At 50.5% G+C, this 14,688-nt stretch overlaps 1 protein-coding gene across 7 annotated transcripts in view; it reads right to left on the reverse strand.

Moving 5' to 3' along the window:
• LOC137455129 (protocadherin alpha-C2-like) overlaps positions 1–14,688 on the reverse strand; it is a 191,212-nt gene that overhangs the window by 2,399 nt on the left and 174,125 nt on the right. The gene's annotated exons all lie outside the window — the stretch shown is intronic.

Below are 14,688 nucleotides of genomic sequence, written 5' to 3' on the forward strand. Positions count from 1 at the left end.
TCTTTAAGCAGCAGCATTCGGTGAGTAGCAGCTTCCCAACTGAAAGCTGTGCCTTTAGGCTGGCTCTGCATTGACTCTTGCTTGCCTGGCTGGATGTGACCAACTGGTTTTTGCCCAGGATCACACAGGACCACAGGATGTTAGGGGTTGGAAGGGAACTCTGGAGATGCTCGAGTCCAACCCCCAAACGCTCCATGCTAGTGTGCCATGCAGTGATTCACTCCACATATTGCTGGGCCAAATATGCTCTAGATCCCCTCTAGATCTCTCTTCTAGAGTCTTGAATACAGATGAGGAGGTGATCTGCTAGAGAGCAGCTATGTGGAGAAGGACCTGGGAGTCCTGGTGGACAACAAGTTCTGTATGGGACAGCAATGTGCCTTGGTGGCCAATAAGGCCAATGGGATCCTGGGGTACATTCAGAGGAGTATGGCCAGGGAGGTTCTCCTCCCCCTCTACTCTGCCCCGGTGAGACCTCACCTGGAGTATTTTGTCCAGTTTTGGGTTCCCCAGTTCAAGAAGGACAGGGATCTGCTGGAGAGAGTCCAAGGGAAGGCTACAAGGATGCTGAAGGGACTGTAGCACTGCCCTGTGAGGAGAGGCTGAGAGCCCTGGGGGTGGTTAGTATGGTAAGGAGAAGATTAAGAGAAGATTTAATAAATGTTTATAAATATCTGAGAAATTGCGGTCAGGAGGGAGGGGACAGGCTCTGTTCAACTGCACCCTGGGATAGGACGAGGGACAATGGATATAAACTCCAGCACAGGAGGTTCCACCTCATGTTGAGGAGGAACTTCTTGACTGTGAGGCTCACAGAGGCTGCCCAGAGAGGTTGTGGAGTCTCCTTCTCTGCAGACTTTCAGGACCCATTTGGATGCATTCCTGTGTGACCTGTGCTGGATTCTCTGATCCTGCTCTGGCAGGGAGGTTGGACTCCATGATCTCCGGAGGTCCTTTCCAACCCCTAACATCCTGTGAGCCTGGGATCCTGTGAACTAAAGTTGTTCTCTATTATTCTTTTCAATTCAGAGAGCATGGCGTAAGAGATTGCTGTGATGCAGCCCACTGCAGATTGTGTTGCATGAAACAAGCAAGTGCACTGCATGGCACAAGGCTGTGTCTGAGGGTATCAATTATTTTGGGATAGGGTTAGAGGAATGTCTAGGGCAGGGGCAGTCAGCCTTGGCAGTATGCACTCCCATGGGGGATCTCTGTCAGCTGTCTCCAGGATTCCTCAGTGAGGGACTGTCTAGGTGCATCCCAGAGAGAAAGCTGAGAGCCTTCCTGTGTGTTGTGTGTACTTGTGTCTGCTCAGCAGACATTGCCATAGAATGGTAGGGGTTGGAAGGGACCTCTAGAGATCATCAAATCCAACCCCCCTGCCAGAGCAGGTCACTCAGGGCAGGTCCCATAGGAACACATCCATGTAAGTCTAGAAAGTCTGCAGCGAAGGAGACTCCACAAACTCTGGGGGCTCTCTGCTCCAGGGCTCCAGCACCCTTGCACTAAAGAAGTTTTCCTCATGCTGAGGTGGAACTTCCTGGGTTCCAGTTTGTGTCCATTGCCCCTTGTCCTATCACAGGACAGCACTGGGAAGAGCCTGCCCCCTTCTTATTGACAGCCACCCTTCAGACATCTATAAACATTAGTGGTCTCCTCTCAGTATTCTTCAGGCTAAACAGCCCCAGGGTGCTCAGCCTTTCCTCATCAGTCACATTCCAGCCCCTTCATCATCATCATCACAGCCTCTGTTGAACACTGCAGCATATGTTTGCCCCTCTTGAACTGGTGAGCCCAAAACTGAACACAATACTTCAGATGTGGTCTCACTAGGGCAGAGTAGAGGGGGAAGAGAGTCTGGAATAGGCTGGCCAGGAAGGTTGTGGCTGCCCCCTCCCTGGAGGTGGTCAAGGCTACGTTGGATGAGGCCTTGAGCAACCTGGGCTGGTTGAGTGGCAGGGGGAGGGGGGGGTTGGAGTAGATGATCTCTGAGGTCCCTTCCAACCTAAGCCATTCTGTGAACATACTGGTATCTACTTCACCACAGTGTATGAGCAGAGAGCATCCTTAAGCTGCAGTGTCTCTTCCAAAACCACTCTTGCCACTCTAACAGGGTGCTCCTACAGGTCTGCATCATGAAATCTAATTCAGAGCAGGACACTGAGCCATTAATCTGGTTCTGTCTGGACAAATCCACTCAGCAGATGAAGTCAGGGGTATTTATCACAAAGTCATCTGAGATAAAGTAGTCCAAACACATCAAACCCATCACATGTCCTCTGAAAACAGGCTTCTGGTTCTGCCCTAAAGACCAAGGGGGGGTTGCTTGTGTTTCTGTATTCCTCCCAGCCCCTGGATGTGTTTGTTGTCCCCACAAATAGCTTCAGAAGAGATTCATAAAATGCTTTGGGTTGGAAGGAACCTTGAAGATTGCCTGTCCTTTGTAACTCTTTCCACCCCCAGGCTTTCACAAGGTTCTGAAGATGCAGTTCCAGGCATGTAGTCTGTGCTATCCCTACCACTTTTTGTGCCAGTATTAGTTCTCAGAAGCAGCTAATGAAGTGGAAAATTAAGTCTACAGAAGCTTTTTCAGGTAGATTAGTTCCCTGAACCAGGAGACTCCATAGTCAGAGAAGAAACAATCCTGATTTGAGAGAGAATCACAGAATGGTTTGGGGTGGGAGGAACCTTAGAGATCTTCCAGTTCTACCGGCAGGGACACCTCCCACCAGCCCAGGTTGCTCAAGGCCTCATCCAACCTGGCCTCCTTGAACACCTTCAGGGTGGGGGCAGCCACAACCTCCCTGGTCAACCTGTTCCAGTGTCTCCCCACTCTCACAGTAAAGAATTTCTTCCTCATCTCCCGTCTCAATCTCCCCTCTTCCTGTCACTTCCAGCCCTTGTCAAAAGTCCCTCCCTGGCTCTCCTGTAGTCCCTTTCAGGTACTGAAGGCTGCCCTAAGATCTCCTCAGAGCTTTCTCTTCTCCAGGCCAACAAACCCAACTCTCTCAGCCTATTCCCTTAGGGGAAGCACTCTAGATCATCTTTGTGGCCTCCTCTGGACCTGCTCCAACAGTTCCATGTCCCTCTTATGCTAGGGGTCCCAGAACTGGATGCAGCACTCCAGATGGGGTCTCAGGAGAGCAGAGGGGGAGAATCACCTCCCTCATCCTGCTGGTCACACTGCTTTTGATGCAGCCTAGGCTTCGGATGTGCTGCAGCATGTCCAGAGAAGGTCCATGAGGATGATTAGAGGGCTGGAGCTCCTCTGCTCTGAGGACAGACTGAGGGAGTTGGGGTTGTTCAGTCTGCAAAAGAGAAGGCTCCCAGGAGACCTTCTTGTGGCCTTCCAGTATCTGAAGGGGGCTACAAGAAAGCTGGGGAGGGACTTTTGAGGGTGTCAGGGAGTGATAGGACTGGGGGGGATGGAACAAAACTAGAAATGGGGAGATTGAATGTTCAGAAGAAGTTGTTCCCCATGAGGGTGGTGAGAGACTGGCACAGGTTGCCCAGGGAGGTGGTGGCAGCCTCATCCCTGGAGGTTTTGAAGGCCAGGCTGGATGTGGCTGTGAGCAACCTGCTGTAGTGTGAGGTGTCCCTGCCCATGGCAGGTGGGGTTGGGACTGGCTGATCCTTGAGGTCCCTTCCAACCCTAACAATTCTATGACTCTATGGCTGGTTCTGGCAGACAGAGATGGCAGAACTTAAGGAGTTAACATTGAGCATTTCCTATGAGCAAGGTTTCCACAGCCTCCTCGGGAAATTTCCCTTCTGCATCATTTACCTGACACCACCACATGCTGATCTGTCTTGGCAGGCTGGAAGGTCACAGTTCAGCTGTACCAACAACTGTTGGATGTTTAGGCAGCTCAGATCAAGGATAAATGTCACTTATCACAGAATTTCCAAAGCTTCCTTTAAAACATCTCTTCTGCTTTTGTTAGCAGCAGGAAGAAAACAACCAAAGCTTCCCACTCTGAGGCTATTTTACATTTAACAGGATTAGTTGGACTTCTCTGGCATAATTTCTGGGCTTATTGAATGCTTTCAAGTTGTTTATTAAACTCAAAGGAAATGCTAAATAAAGCAAATCTGTCCAGATATATTTACAACAGTTGACTGAGAATATTACAGCTACACAAATGAAAGGTTTGGGTTAGAGCTCCCACATAAAAGCTCAGAGTTTGGCCATTTCATGGTGTAACTCAAAGGATCACTTTGGAGACTACTTCCTTGCTTTATTCATAGGGTCACAGAACGGGTTGGGTTGGAAGAGACCTCAAAGATCATCCAGTTCCTGCCGTGGGCTGGGACACCTGGTCTAGTGACAATCCCTGACCAATCTTTCCACACCAAAATTTTCCCTCATCTCCAGCCCAATCCTCCCCTGACACAATTTCAGGCCATTTCCTATCAACTGATACCAGGGAGAAGAGACCAACTCCTCCCAACTCCAACCTCCTTTCAGGGAGCTGTAGAGAGCAATGAAGTCTTCCTTCAGCCTCATCTTCTCCAAACTAATCAACCACAGTTCCCTCAGCTGCTCCTCACCAGCCCTGTTCTCCATGGGCAAGGAGACCTCCCACCAGCCCAGGCTGCTCAAGGCCTCATCCAGCCTGGCCCTGAACACCTCCAGGCAGGAGGCAGCCACAGCCTCCCTGGGCAACCTGTGCCAGTGTCTCCCCACCCTCACTCTCAACAATTTCTTCCTCATCTCCAGTCTCGGTCTCCTCTCTCCCAGCTCAAAGCCATTGTCCTTTGTCCTGGCACTCCCAGCCCTTGTCCAAAGTCTCTCCCCAGCTCTCCTGCAGCTCCCTTCAGGTACTGGCAGGCTGCTCTCAGGTCTCCCTAGAGCCTTGTCTTCTCCAGGCTGAGCAAGGGGCATGGCATGCTCAGGGACTGCATCAGCCTTCATGTTCAATGACCAAATAGTTTATTTGTCTTAATGCTTGCATGCAGCAGAACCCAAAATCTGGACTGCTCCTGCACCTCCTGATGCTTCCCTGCCCATGTGTCTGCACGCTAGAATGGGAGGTGAACTTCTCACCCCTTCCATCTCCTTCTCCTGCCACCGAAAGCTGCGTGTCTCTGTAGACTTCAAATGGAACTCAGAGCAACAGGGGCTCTGCAGATGAGCAGATTATATATTTAGTTGGGAGGAAAGGATTTCTAGGTTGGCTTTCAAAATATTTCCTTCTCTATCCAGGCTGAAACACACAGCAGACAGAGATCCAACCCCCCCACCCCTCATCCCCAAACCATCTGTCTCAAAGCTTGAAGCAGTAGGGTGTGGTGCTCAGCTACTTTTTTTCTCTTCCAGAAGCATTTTGGGCCATCCTCAGGCACAAATCCAGGCTGGGTGCAGAGTGGGTTGAGAGTAGCTCTGAAGAAAAAGCCTTGGGGGGTGTTGGCTGCTGTGCAGCTCCCCAGGAGCCAGCAGTGCCCTCATGCAGCCCAGCAGGCAGCTGTGTGCTGGGCTGCAGCCAGAGGAGTGTGGGCAGCAGGGCAGGAGAGAGGATTCTGCCTCTTGACTCTACTCTGCTGAGACCCCACCTTAAATACCACATCCAGTTGTGGTGTCCTCATCATAAGAAGGATATGGAACTGTTGGAGCAGGTCCAGAGGAGGGCGACAAAGATGATCCAAGGGCTGGAGCACCTCTGCTATGAGGATAGGCTAAGGGAGCTGGGGTTGTTCATCCTGGAGAAGACTCTAGGAGGGAGCTCATGGCTGGATGTGCTAAAGTAGCTGTGTCTCAGTTGCTTTCCTCCTTCTAAGACACTTGAAGATAGGAACTACAATCAACCTCCTGTTGGAGCAAGTCCAGAGGAGGGCCACAAGGATGATGCAAGGGCTGGAGCATCTCTGCTATGAGGATAGGCTGAGGGAGCTGGGGGTGTTCAGCCTGGAGAACTCGGGAGAGGATGACCTTAGAGCTGCCTTCCACCACCTGAAAGGAACCTACAGGAAGGCTGGAGAGGGACTTTTCCTGAGGGTGTCTAGAGACAGGATAAGGGAGAATGTCTTGAAGCTAAGGGAGAGCAGGGTTAGACTGGATCTTAGGAAGAAGTTCTTCAGTAAAAGGGGTGGTAAGACTGGAACAGGTTGCCCAGGGTGGTTGTGGATGCTCCCTTCCTGGAGGTATTTATTCAAGGCCAGGTTGGATGAGGCCTTGAGCAACCTGGGCTAGTTGAGAGGTGTCCCTCCCCAAGGCAAGGAGGTTGGAGTAGATGCTCTCTGGGGTCCCTTCCAACCTGAGCTATTCTATGGTTCTACAATTTACAGGTCCTATGTTGTAGCCCTCTCCACTTCTCACAGTACCTACCTCTCCCTATGCTCCAAGCATGGAGCCCAGGTACCTACAACAAGGGACAAGGTCCCTGAAATGTAGCTTGTAGTAGCTGTAGGCATCTAAATTCTTTTTCTTAGTTGCCATCCTAATTCTTTTTCTTAGGTGCCATCTAAGGTGGCCTACAATGGGGCCAGTCTCTTTTCACTGGTGTCCTGTGACAGGACAAGGGGCAACAGATACACAGTGGAACACAGGAAGCTCTGCATCAGCAGGAGGAAAAACTTTCTCTTACTGTGAGGATGACACAGCCCTGGGGCAGCCTGCCCAGAGAGGTTGTGGAGTCTCCTTCTCCAAAGACTTTCACAACTCACCTGGAAGTGTTCCTGTGTGAACCTACTTTGGATGGGTCCCTTCCCTCCAGAGTGTCAACAGGACCACACAGCTTGATGTCATGGAATCAAAATTGTCAGGGTTGGAAGGGTCCTCAAGGATCATCCAGTTCCACCCCCCCGCCATGGGCAGGGACACCTCACATTACAGCAGGTTGCTCACAGCCACCTCCAGCATGGCTTAAAAACCTTCCACCACCTCCCTGGGCAACCTGTGCCAGTGTCTCTTCATGGGGAAGAACTTCTTCCTAACACCCAATCTGAATCTACCCATTTCTAGTTTCACTCCATCCCCTCCATCCCCCCCCGTCCTATCACTACCTCTACAACTCTCTACAACTACCTGTAGCCAGGTGGGGGTTGGTCTCTTCTCCCAGGCAATCAGTGACAGAAGGAGAGGACACAGTCTCAAGCTGAGGCAGAGGAGGTTCAGGCTGAATGTTCGGAAGAAATTCTTCCCAGCAAGAGAGATTGGCTACTGGAATGGTCTGCCTGGGAGGTGGTGGAGTCACTGTCCCTGGAAGCGGTTAAAAAGAGTCTGGATGAGGCACTCAGTGCCATGGTTTAGTTGATTGGGTGGTGTTGGGTGACAGGTTGAACTTGATGATCTTGGAGGTCTTTTCCAACCTGGTTAATTCTGTGATTCTGTGAGTTTTTGTGTGTGAGTCTTCCCCTCCCTTCCGTGTCAGGAGGGCAGGCAGCTTTGCCCTTGTGCTAAACCATTACAGATGGCTTCTGAATTTGGGGCAAAATGCCATGCAGGGAACATGTCAGCACTCAACCCACAAATCAATATCCCAGCAAGGCTAAGGCTGTGCTCTCCCTCTCACTGCCATTTCTCTCTCTTTTAGGGAAGCCATGTGTTGGGGGGGTTTATCCCTGTCCCTGCATAGCCCCACAGCTCCAATCTGGTGCTGGCTAGGAACAGGTGGTGCTCCCTTCCCATAATGGGAGCTGGTCATGGATTCTGAGTGCCACATCCATGGGCTCTGCCTCCTATGCCTCTGCTGCTTTCTTGCAGAGCCTTTGTCAGAAGGCAGCTAACTCGTGCTGGAACAGATGTGCCTCTGCTCAAGGGGAGAAGAGGAAAGTAATTCTGTGCAGCTCTGACTCCCTGCAGAGCTCATTTGGGCTCTGTGATATGCTCAGCCAAGACAGCAGCTCCATTCCATCCCTCCCCACTCAGCATTTTCACAGAATCACAGAATTGTCAGGGTTGGAAGGGACATCAAGCAATATCCAGTTCCAATCCCCCTGCCATGGACAGGGACCCCTCACACTAGATTAGGTTGTTTGCAGCCACATCCAGCCTGGCCTTAAAAATCCCCAGGGATGAGGCTTCCACCACCCCCCAGGGCAACCTGTGCCAGTGTCTCACCACCCTCCTGGGGAAGAACTTCTTCCTAACATCCAATCTGATTCTACTCACTTCTAGCATGGATCCTGGGCTACAGCAAGAGAAGCATAGCCAGAAGGGCCAGGGAGGTGATTCTCCCCCTCTGCTCCACTCTGCTGAGACCCCACTTGGAGCACTGTCTCCAGAACTGGAGCCCCTAGGGCAGAAAGGATCTGGAGGTGCTGGAAGGTGTCCAGAGAAGGGCCACGAGGATGAGCAGAGGGTTGAGCTCCTCTGCTGTAAGGACAGACTGAGGGAGTTGGAGTTGTTCAGTCTGGAGAAGAGAAGGGTCCAGGGAGACCTAATTGTGGCCTTCCAGGATCTGAAGGGGGCTACAAGAAAGCTGGGGAGGGACTTTTGAGGATGTCAGGGAGTGATAGGACTGGGGGGGATTGGATCAAAACTAGAAAGGGGTGGATTGAGATTGGATGTTAGGAAGAAGTTCTTCCCCAGGAGGGTGGTGAGACACTGACACAGGCTGCCCAGGGAGGTGGTGGCAGCCTCATCACTGGAGGTTTTTTTATCCAGGCTGGATGTGGCTGTGAGCAACCTGCTGTAGTGTGAGGTGTCCCTGCTCATGGCAGGGGGGGTTGGAACTGGCTGAGCCTTGAAGTCTCTTCCAACCCTAAAAATTCTATGATTCATTCTCCCCATTTCTATCACTCCCTGACACCCTAAAATGTCCCTCCCCAGTGTCCTTGTAGCCCCCCTCATTTCGTCCCTGTCTTGAAGAACTTGATGGTTCATGGGCACAGGAACTCATTCAGATAAAAGCTTTCAGTCCCCCCATCTACTCTGATGAAGTTTAAAGGAAATCTTTGTTAATGTCATTGAGGTTTGGTTTGCTTGGGGTTTTTTTTCTAGACACCAGAACATTCTGCCTACAGCCACCCTGAGAGCAGGACTACCCCAGCGTTAATCACAGCCCCTCCTGTCCTCAGGTCAGGGTAGCAAAACACATTAATTAAATGAATTTATTTAAAAGTGAGGTCAGGCAATAAGCAGGAAGCAAATTGCAGAGGAAGCAAGTCATTAACCTGATTTCTCTCTTCCCTGCCTCCTCCACTGCTGCTAGACTGACTGCAGCTTCTGCCTCTGGCAGGCTTAATGAATATTCACTGCTAGGAAGAGGCTGCACCGATTCTGAGACATCAAATGCAAACAGCCTGCGCTGCAAAACCCTCTCTGTGTCATTTGGAGGATCTCTGCAGACATTCTGGCTCCACTGATCATCTCTAAGCCTCTCTGGGATTAAAATGTCCATTTAATCTTTTTTTTTTTTTTTTTTTAAATTCCTTTTTGTGTTGGTTTTCTCTTTAAACACATACACAACATTTCCCCCACTCAAACCCAAACCCAAACCCAAACCAGCAGTACAACGAAGAAAGCAGAGATAAATCCATCGGCAGCATGATAAAGTGAAATGAAAGAGAGGGGAAGGATTTGACCAGGACAAAGGTGATGTCACTTTGGTGATCACTGATGGATCACAGACTCATAGGACTCATAGAACCAGAGAATCACAGAATGACTCAGGTTGGAAGGGACTTCAGACATCATCTTACTGCAACCCCACTGCTGTGGGCAGGGACAGCTCTCGGCCAGATTTGGTTGCCCAAGGCTTCACCCAGCCTTGGTCTCAGGTTACTGCCCAGGCTGACATTGAAACTGAATTTCACCTGGGATTGCTTTTATCTCATTATAAGAAAAGAAAGCCCATTTCAACCCCTGGTTTGCCAAGCAATCCCAACCATCTCTGAGGACTATGACAGGCAAGCAAAGTAAGGGTGGGGAGACACTGGCACAGGTTGCCCAGGGAGGCTGTGGATGCCCTCTCCCTGGAGGTTTGCAAGGCCAGGATGGATGAGGCCCTGAGCCACCTGGGCTGGTGGGAGGTGTCTCTGCCCTTGGTAGGGGGTTGGAACTGTGTGAGCTTTAAGTTCCTTTTGAACCCAACCCATTCTATAAAGGCATGAATTTCTAAGGACTATGTCAGTTTGGAGTCTTCAAGAGAAAACATAATTCTCCCTCTCTTACCTCCCATCTGCTTGACCTGTTCTTCCCTGATGATTTAGAGATGGGAGGAATGAAAAACCTTCTCCCCACAAAGAAGGAATGAACAAAAGGAAATCTCCTCATCAAAGAGGAATGAACAAAATTAAACCTTCTCCCTCTAAGGAGGAATGAACAAAAGGTAAACTTCTCACCTAGGAGGAATGAACAAAAGTGCAGAGGAGGGCAAGGAAATTGTGAAGGGTCTGGAGAATAAATCTTATAAAGAGCAACTGAAGGAACTGGGGCTGCTTAGTTTGAAATAGGAGGCTGAGGGGAGACCTTATTGCTGTCTACAGCTACCTGAAAGGAGGTTGTGGAGAGGCTGGTGCTGGTCTCTTCTCACAGGTAATTAGAATCACAGACTCATAGAATCAACAAGGTTGGAAAATACCTCAGAGATCATCAAGTCCAACCTATTACCTAAAACCTAACACCTCCTGACTAACTAAACCATGGCTTCAAGTGCCACATCCAATCCTTTTTTGAACACCTAAATTAGTGATAGAACAAGAGGGAATGGCCTCAAGCTGCTACTGGGTAGGTTTAGACTGGACAGTAGGAAACATTTTTTTCCAGCAAGAGTGGTCAGGGATTGGAATGTGCTGCCCAGGGAAGTGCTTGAGTCACCAACCCTGGGTGTGTTTAAAGGTGGTTTGGATGTGGTGCTTGGGGATATGGTTTAGAGGTGACCCTTGTAGAGTAGAGTTCTGGGTTGGACTTGGTGATCCTGAGGGTCTTTTCCAACCTGAATGTTGCTGTGATTCTGTGAAAAGGAAACCCTCTCCCCACCCGGGAGGAGTGAACAAAAGCAAACCTTCTCCCCACCAAGGAGCCTGTAGCTCTAATCCACTGTTTGGATTTCAAGCCAGCAACATTAATCAGGGTAATTACAGAACATATGTGGTGGGAGCTTCGTAATCCCCCACTGCTTCAACATCCAGATCCAAAGCAGGGGGCGGGCAGGGAGGTCACTTCTAGCTCAGTCTCAGGTTCCTGTCCATGCTGCCACTGAAATTGAATTTCAATAGGGATTATTTATCTCATTATGAGAAAACAACCTCATGTGGCTGTGGATTCAGAGGGCTGGAGCACCTCTCCTGTGAGGTCAGGCTGAAAGAGTTGGGGCTGTTCAGCTTGGAGAAGAGAAGGCTCCAGGGAGACCTTAGAGCTGCATTTCAATATTTGAAGGGGACCTACAGGCAGGCTGGGGAGGGACTGTTTAGAAGGGCCTGGGGTGATAGGACAAGGGGCAATGCTTTGAATCTGGAGCAGGGCAGAGTTAGGTTGTACATCAGGAGGAAGTTCTGCACAGTGAGGGTGGGGAGACACTGGAACAGGCTGCCCATCCCTGGAGACATTCAAGGCCAGACTTGATATGACCCTGGGCAGGCTGCTCTAGCTGGATGTGTCCCTGCTGACTGCAGGAGGGTTGGACAAGATGACCTTGGAGGGTCCCTTCCAACCCAATGCAATCTGTGAAGCTGTGATTCAAGCAAATGTCTGAGCTGTCAAACAGCCCTGCCAGCAGGTTCTGGGATCTGTGAAAGCAAAAACTGGTTTGCTTGCTACCACAGTCTGCTGTGGCCAGAGCACCACATAGGCAAAATGGCTTCTTCTAGCTGCTGAAAAAGCAAGCAGAGAATGATCTTTTTGCAGCTCCTCTCACTCTCTTTTCACTAAAAGAAGCTTTTCCTTCCACAAAAAGGTCACAAAACCATCAACCTTCTCAGGTAACAACCTTCTGGTGCTCTACTGGTGCCCAGCCCTGCTCCCAGGGGTAGAATATGTCTTGGAAAGCACCTGTCAGTACTTGCTCGGCACAAGCTTTAACCTTTTCCTCACCAAACTGGGGATTCATCTGCTGCATCCCCAAGGCAGCAAGCACACAGATCCAGGATGCTCCACATGTGCTCTCCAGCTCTAAGCAGACACTGGGCTCTGGGGGATGAATGTTTGTGTCACAAGCAGAGGTTGTTAGGGAGTGACTGCTCCTGCAGTCTAAGGTAAATGGAGTTTTATTTGGGCATTGCCCCACCTTTGCAGGCTCCCAGTGATCATTTGAAAGAGCTAATAGTTAGAAACAGCCAAAAGGTCTGATGTGTCTCCTTGCCAAGGCAGATGATCTGCTTTTGTGCTGCTGTAGGGCTGAGCTCCCCATAGCAGCCCAGCTTCTGATGCCTGCCTGGCTACAGGAGCTTTGGGTTTCCAAGAAACTGTTAATTCCTCATCTCTTTTGTTTTGGTTTCTTCTCCCTTCAGAGATACTGAGGGAGTCAGGTTTAGGCAGCCCCAGGGCAGTAATGTCCTTGATGCTAGGTTAATGGTTGGACCTGATGATCTTAAAGGTCTTTTCCAACCTAAATAATTCTATGAATCTATGAAAACCAAAACCAAACAACAACTCCAAACAGGATTATATTCATCCTGTAACTGCATGGTGAATAAAGTGTGGGCAGCTAAAGCATCAGCCTCTGCCCTGCAGCAAGGGAAAGAGCAGTGACCAGTGCAAGAAAATTGGTGCTGGGGGACACTACTTGTGCCCAGCAGTAGCTGGGGAGGGGATGGGGAGAAGTGGTGTGGACAATGTCCCCCTGAGGACCTGCAGTGGGTTGATCTTGCTGCCACCTACTCCACCTTCACCAAAGAAAGAGCTTTTCTTTGTCTTCATGTCAAAGCAGGTGCTGTCACCTCCTCAAATGCACTAAACTGAGCCTTCTGGAGCGACTGGCATCTATTCAGGCTGCTGCTGAGGGCTGGTTTTATAGATTCACAGAATGGTTTGGGTTGGAAGGGACCTCAAAGGTTATCCAGTTATCCCTCCTTGCCACGGGCAGGGACACCTCCCACTAGCCCAGGATGCTCAAGGCCTCACCCAACCTGGCCTTGAATGCCTCCAGGGAGGGGGCATTCACAACCTCCCTGAGCAACCTGTTCCAGTGGATTTCTGGGTGGCAGATGCAGCATTTCTAGGTGGCACATCCCCAGAAATGTGGGCTTTGAGACACATCTTTAAAAACTAGGATGCCTGATTTGTGGCTCAAATGTCCCTCTGGATGTGTCCAGGAGGGAGGTGACATTCTAACTGCTTCCATCTGCTGGGTGCTGGGCGGGGGTGCTGTCTCCATTATTCTATAGAGACATGAAACGCTGCAGAGAGCAAAAACCACGGAAGAAGACAAAGCTCTGAATGTCAGGAGGACAGGAAAAGATCTGGGCACTGCTTAGTCACAGTGGAAAGCCAAGGCTGGGTTCTGTCAAATTTAAATACAGAGTAATTCAATTCTTCCATACAAGGACTCTGATATGAAACACAACAGGCTCCCAGACCACCATAAATCCTGCTGGGAAGGTGAAAAGGAGGAAGCATTTCCTGGCTGCTGCTGCAGCCTGTAACATTCTGCAGCCAGCCAGCCCCCCAGCTCCCCCTCCCCTTGGCTCTCTGCTAGATGAGCTGCTGAACAGAGGCCAAGAGCACAGACACACTTTCTGTCTGTCTGGTTCCTGCCACTGGAGGCCACTCTGCCCCTATGGGGTGAGCACAGCAGAAGCTCGGGCTACTGTTCACAGCTCATTCCCACCTCAGCCTCCACTTCAATGGCTGGTTGTGACTGACTCACAGAATCACAGGATGTCAGAGGTTGGAAGGGACCTCTGAAGACCATCAAGTCCAACCCCCCTGCCAGAGCAGAATCACCTAGTGCAGGAATAAGAAAACCTCCCAAAAGAAGGAAAATTTCAGGTGAGCTCAAGGGAAGACAAAAGACAGGAGCAGATGTTCTCCTAGTGCTGGATCTCTTGGACAGGACTAGTTTATAGAATGATAGAATCATAGAAGTGTTTTGGCTGGAAAAGTCCTCTAAGAGCATCCAGCCCAACCACCAACCCAACACCACCATGGCCATCAAACCATGGCCCCAAGTGCCACATCCACACATGCCTTAAACACCTCCAGGGATGGGGACTCCACCACCTCCCTGGGCAGCCTGTGCCAACCCCTGACCACTCTTGAAGGAAATATATTTTTCCTCATCTCCAAGCTAACCCTCCATTGGAACAATTTCAGACCATTCTTTCTCCTTCTATCACCTCAGACTAGGGAGCAGAGCCCAACCCCCACCTCACTGCAGCCTCCCCTCAGGGAGCTGCAGAGAGCAATGAGGTCTCCCTCAGCCTCCTCTTCTCTACACTGAACACCCCCAGCTCCCTCAGCTGCTCCTCCCCAGCCCTCTTCTCCAGACCCTTCCCCACCTTTGTTGCCCTTCTCTGGCCCTGCTCCAGCTCCTTAATGTTCTTCTTGCAGTGAGAGGCCCAGAACTGAACCCAGCACTCAAGCTATGGCCTCCCCAGTGCCCAGTCCAGGTGCACAATCACTTCCCTGCTCCTGCTGCCCACACTGCTGCTGATTCAGGCCAGGCTGCTCATAGCTTTCTTGCCCACCGGGGCACTCTGTTGGCTCATGTCAGTTGCTGTCACACAGCCCCCCCCAGGTCCTTTTCTTCTAGAGAGTTTACAGCCCCAAGCCTGGAGCCTTCATGGGGTTGTTGTGCCCCAAGAGCA

This window comes from Melanerpes formicivorus, unplaced genomic scaffold (genome assembly GCF_026170545.1).
Source record: "Melanerpes formicivorus ecotype bairdi unplaced genomic scaffold, bMelFor1.0.p_v2 SCAF_91, whole genome shotgun sequence".
Lineage (NCBI taxonomy): Eukaryota > Metazoa > Chordata > Aves > Piciformes > Picidae > Melanerpes > Melanerpes formicivorus.